Raw genomic sequence first — 6,342 nt, 5'->3', positions numbered from 1 at the left:
TGTTTTTCTTTTCACTTTTTCTTTTGTAGGTTCTTTTTATGGATTTTTTTTTCACTTTTGTATTATGGAATTGAAACAACAAACAACTATCACCGTATTTATTATACTTGAACATGTCTAGACATTTTTTCTTTTTTCTTCTAGAATTTCGTCCTTGTACTAAATTTCCAGTAACAGTTTTTTTTCTTGGAATTCTTCTTATTCAGGAACTACATTAAAAAAATATGAAATACTTCGATTTTTTTTCGTTCAAGGCCATCTTGTCTAGATTGTAATGGATGACTTATGGTAGTTTTTTAAACGATTTTTTTTTCGTCCTGAACAGTTTTTTCCTCATCAAAATTGCACATCATAGATTTGTTTTTATATGGATTTTTTTTTGCGTTCTTAAGTAAAGTCTTTTCAAATCACACAATGTCTACGAGGTATTCGGAAGTCGCTCTGAAAGTTCTCTACTGGTTTTTCAAAGAAAAAATAAGTTAGAATAGTGCTTTCTTTTTTGAGAAACAGGAAATTAGTTTGCTTCCATTCATATATCATTCATTTTTTTTTATTCATTTGCAATTTGCAAAGTGCAGAATGGGTTCGAGAAATAAATACTAGTTCCAGACAAGAGGAAAATTTCCTACCGTTGAAGACCAGAAACGAACTCATCAATGGTAAGATGTTTGTGTAGTACTACAAAGATTGTCAATTCTTTTTCACCATTTTTTCTCCCTACGATTCCACATTAAGAACAAGTTTTTCCCAAATGAAAAATCGATGAACAGCAAAGGAAAAAAAGCAGGAAAAAGTCGGAAAACCAATTTCATGAGCGATTTCATTTTTCATCAATGTCTTTACTTTAGAAATTTATTAGAAACTTTAGAAATTGTATTAGCAATGACTGACTGACTGACAAGCAGACAGACAGAAAGACAGACAGAAAAATAGACATACATACATATATAAAGGCAAAGAGACATTTATAGATAGATAGATATACAGACAGACAGATAGACACGCACACAAATAGACAGAAAGGTTAGACAGGCATATATACAATACATACATACAGACAGATAGATAGACAGACAGACATGTAAATAGATAGACAGAGAGACATACATACAGGTAGACAAAGACAGACAAGCAGACAGACAGAGATTGTCTAAAGATTAGAGGATCAGTGTATGTAGTTAAAGCGACACGAAGCGTAGCGCTATAGCGTAAGCGGCATCGCTCGAAATGTCGTGCCAAGACCCGTGCTCGTCTCTGCAGTCCGTTTGGTCCGAGCGAGGGTCCCACCTCGACAGCGGCCGGGACGCGACTGCATCAAGCTTCAAATAATCTCTAGACCAAAACTTCAAATGTTTGGTTTTGATTAATCCTTTCGGGATGCGTCAAATTTGTCCAAGTGTTATAGGCAATCATTACGTAACAGCATACATTCTCGAATACCAAACCCGGGAACATTTTGAGGTTAATTGATGATTTCTATGGATGCATATACACCTAAACAGCCAAAGAAAGGAGCGATTTCTGGATGAGAATGAGATTGGCTCGAATACATATGAAGGAGCGCCGAAAAATCCTATCCGAATTTTTACGGAAAATTTTCCGCATACAGGGAGCCAAAAGAATGAAAAACGTGATGAGAATGACTTTAAAATAGAATGCACGATATTAGCGCACGAGAAAGAAATATCTGCTAGGAAGGGATTTTGGAAGCACTCTGGATTTCCATCAGGAATCCATTCACTTGAACACACCACGATGGTGGTTCAATGGAATATTTATTATACAAGACAGACAGAAAAAGCTGCAATGAAGAAGAACAACTGAAAGAGTTGACTGAGTATTTTATCTGTTGGACGATACATGGAACAACCACAACAGCAAAGAGGATCTCATATCACCCCCCTCCCTCCCTCCCTCCTTTTTTTTCGATCATCGGGGGTCAATGATAATTTATAACTATAAAACAGAAATTAAAAGTTAGAAGAAAAGCTGGAAGAAAAGAATGCGCGGAACGTTTGTTCATACCTCTAGATAATGTTAATGTCGAATCCACTTCTTACAAATACATCAAAGAACGAACAACAATAAAAATACGTTTTGGCCGCCAAATCCGTATAGTCTTTTAAATATTACTCATCTTCCATTTCGTCCCTCCGCTGAACAAGTCTGTCAGTCACTTTTTCCGTACCCGTTCTATGCATTTGTACATGCTCCATGAAGGTTTTGATAACCTATTTATGTTTTCTTGTTTTGCCAACGAGGTTTAGGTGAAACTTTTAACGTTATCCAGACACCAGTACTTAAGGATACTGCACAGTGCGTAGATCTCATTCGTCTTGATGACAATCTTTAAGAACGCGGTGGTTTATCAACCCCGCTAGTCGGTGGTCAGTTGTTTCCCTTTTAAGGTCTTGCGTGGTGTACTTGGAACAATACCGAGAGTTGGCGAGGAGAGAGGAGGAGTTTGATAGGATATGCATGGTATCAAAGACTTCGAACCATTTTCAGACCTTTGAAAAAGATGAGTTTGTCGAAACGTCAGGCCAATAAAAAAAGTTTTACCTAAACCTCGTTCGCATAACAAGAAAACATAAATACACTATCAAATGCCGAGGTTTCGAAAGAGAGGACTTGGAGATTGTTGTGATAACCCTTTTTTTTTGTTGGCTAGTGATTTCTAAATCATAATCATAAGTGATTTCCCTGCTTTTCATGTTATGTTACTTTTGGTTTCGCTTCATATGTACTTATAGAAATATCGTAATAAGCGTTTCTGAATTGTTTTTCTTTTACTTTTATTCAATGAGTGTAAGACCCCCAGTAATAGATTCTGCTATATTGAATAGCAAATGGTTCAAAATTGTTCTAAAGTCAAAGAAGCCTTCCATCATTCGATAAACTGGTATCAGACTTGTCTAGAAGCAGAAAAACACTGACTACATACATCCTGAAAGACAACACATGAGTTTATAAACGTTAAACGATCCTGGCGATCAAAATCGTTGGCGCACCCCGTTGATTAATTGGCGTGGGTTATTTTCGCCTTAATCTCTTTCCCCATTTATTGTTGTTCATCTTCCCATCTCATTTTAATCCCCTTAAACGCCTCCCAGCATCAATACTTGGAGATCTTGATCTTGAACACAAATAAATAATAAATAAATAATAATAGTAATTTGGCAGAGTTGTTTGGGAGGAGAAAATATTGACAAAATGTATCCAGGAAGGCAAAACATGAGTTCATAAACTTCAAACTTTAACATTTCATTTTAATTTCATTAAACGCTCTTGGGGGCGGGTGTGGTGTAGCGCTTAGAGGTTCCGCTTCCTGCACGATCGATCGGAGGTTCGATTCCGCCCTAGTGCTCACCAAGCCTTTCATCCCTCCGGGGTCGATAAATTGGCACCAGAGTTGTCTGGGAGGATAAAAACACTGACTTGGCACATCGGCTGGCCACCGCAAGTCATTGTGTAGGCCAGTTACACGTTCGTAAACCTCAAACGATTCTGAATTGAAGTGAACGTAGGGGCGCATCCCAAGCGGATTGATTAACGCCAGAAACTTTATCCTTTAACTCTATCCTTAAACGCTCTTGGCATGAATTAATTAATTCTTTGGAGATCTTGATCACGCATACTATAATCGTTCTCCCAAATTATATTGGTATAAGCTGCACATGCTTTCATATAAAACAATTCTGAATTGAAATCGAATATGTAGACTTATCTATCCCGAATGAATCCAACGGGATGATTGACACGGTACGCTTTCACAGACGGAAAACTTCGACATTCCTTGAATCCTGAGTCGACGCAGTGTTCTTTTATCCTTTATTGAGCGAATAAATTTATTTATCTTCCCCCAATCTACAGGACGACAAGACAAATAAGCACTCTACCTTTGAATATTGATTGGATCCTTACTTAACTTATAGAACTCACAATAATATGTTTTCCTCCAAAATTTGACACATTGGCTGTTTGGGATACGGTTATCGTGGTTATCACATCGATTTTGCGCTATACCTGTATCTGTTAACGTCCGTTACTTCAAACTGTTCACAATGCAGCCTAACTTTGTCACTTAACGCTTTAAAATTGTACAGAAGTGTGGTTTTGTGTAGTACCTGCCAGATATGGGGACCTCACGATTGTCAGTTATCCTTTTCCTTATTATAATTCAGGTGAGCCAGCAAATCGTTTCACAGTCCAGCAAAGTTTATTCGAGAAACTCGTTTTTATCGATACCAGTACGGTTTTCTTTGAAAATCTCTCCGAATCTCTTCCCAAGTCCAGGCAGATATTCCAACGACTGCAGCGAGAAGAATTAGCGAGGCGTAGAAGCTCATTCTGAAAGATTCTATACGTTCGGGAAGAGTTATGTCATCTGAGTGGAGAGAACGAATAAAAGGATCAACGATAAAGTCATTGGCGTATCAATCCACTTGGGATGCACCAATGCGTTTTGCGTTTCCAAGTCAGTGTTTCCATCCTCCCAGACAACCCTGGTACCAATTTATTGACCCCGGAGAGATGAAAGGCTTGGTTGCTCTAGGGCGGTTTCAAACCCTCGACCGTGTGGCTACAGCAGACCTCACTGACTGTATTACACTTGGCCCTGGAGAACGAATAGAAAATGCGAAACTTAGGAAAGAAAACAACTGAGAAATGATGCAGGGAAGGAGAAGTTGTGGCAGTAACCGCGAAAGGAAATGTTCGTAATTTAAAGGCATCACCCCACAAATCTGAGGTGGTGCAGATTTCAGGTGGAGTATTCTTATGAGGGATAGTAGATTGTGGAGAGGGGTGATTCTGTCCACTTCTTCCTAAGTGCCGTAAAAACGGCCCGGAAGATGCGGCGCCGCACAAGGCTGGCGCGCTCCAGTCGAAAAAAGAAAATATAGAAAAAAAAGAAAAAAGTGCGCCAAAATGCCCGAAGCCGTATATATCGGGCTGTTTTTAACGGCAATTAAGCAGAAATGGATGGAATCACTCTCCTCTCCATAGTCTCTCATCCCGTATACGAATACTCCACCTGAAATCCGTACCAACTCAGATTCGTGGAGTGATGCCTTTAAGTCAGCGTAAGTCGGAACAGTTCCCAAAAAAAGCAATTCTGAAAGATCTTTTGAATATTTTTGAAAATTTTGAAAGGTCGGAGGTAGGATGCGCAGATTCGGAATGGAATAACGCAGATTCGCCGTGGTTTCCTTTATACGTCTCTCTTAAAATCATTAATAATGCATGTTTATTTTAAATGATGAGAAAAAATGATAAGAAAATGGTTTTAATGGTGATGCTATGTTTTGATGGTGAGAAAAACTAAATTTTAATTTAAAATGCGATGGGCGCATAGCTGAACAGCACAAGCAATGAATAAATGCAAAATGTTTCAATTTAAATAAATTGAATTTTCGATTTAAATTTAGAAGCGTTGCTTTTAATGCAGAAACTAATATATACACGAATTAAGCTCAGGCACCATGTAAATAATAAATGTGCCCTATCAAGACTTAGGGGGCGACGTATTTGAACTGGTTGCAGGTGAGAGATGAGTTTTTTTTTTTTTTTTTTTTTTTGAAGGAAAATTATAACCGAAACGCTACATAAAATATTTATCTTCACGAAATTAATTGTATTTTTATACGTTAATTCGTTACGATACGATACTAGTGGTAGATTCGGAGTGATTTTCCCATAAATTTTCAGTGTACAAATATGTGATCTACCATCTCCTTTGGGACGGTATGCTACACATTTCACAAGTATTTAACACCGCTGAAACATCTAGAAACATTCTAAAAGGAGAAGGAGAAGAAGAAGCAGAACAGCTACTAATCATAGCCGGTTAGGGAAGATCAAATTATTTCCTACCAAGCAGATATACCTCTACTGTGCTCTTAACATACAACATAGGAGAAGGGAAGTGCTTTAAAAAAAACAAAAAGAAAATAGGATGATGTGATTCAAAAGCGTGCGTCACAGCAACTCATTTACTGTATGCCAATAATAATAATAACAATAATAATAATAACAAATATAAAGAATAGGAAGTACAAGTTAATGTTTTGTTTGTTTGTTTACTTTTTAATCGTCTCAAATCTCTCATACTGAATTAAAATATTTGCCGACTTCGACTGCAAGTTGTTGTGCTTGGAAATGCTCTAACCACATTGCTACCGCTAACAGCAGCAGTGATGAAAAATCAAGGCGACAGGCTGCGTTGCGGACGCGTGGCGGTCACCCAGCTGAGCAATCTCGGTGCCTGTGATGTGCACACCTCAACCTTCGTTCGACAGTGCTCGGTCACCCTTCAACAGCAAATATCTCAACATTTTATTA

The sequence above is a fragment of the Necator americanus genome, chromosome II (assembly GCF_031761385.1).
Source record: "Necator americanus strain Aroian chromosome II, whole genome shotgun sequence".
Classification (NCBI taxonomy): Eukaryota; Metazoa; Nematoda; class Chromadorea; order Rhabditida; family Ancylostomatidae; genus Necator; species Necator americanus.
This window is presented reverse-complemented; position numbering follows the sequence as displayed.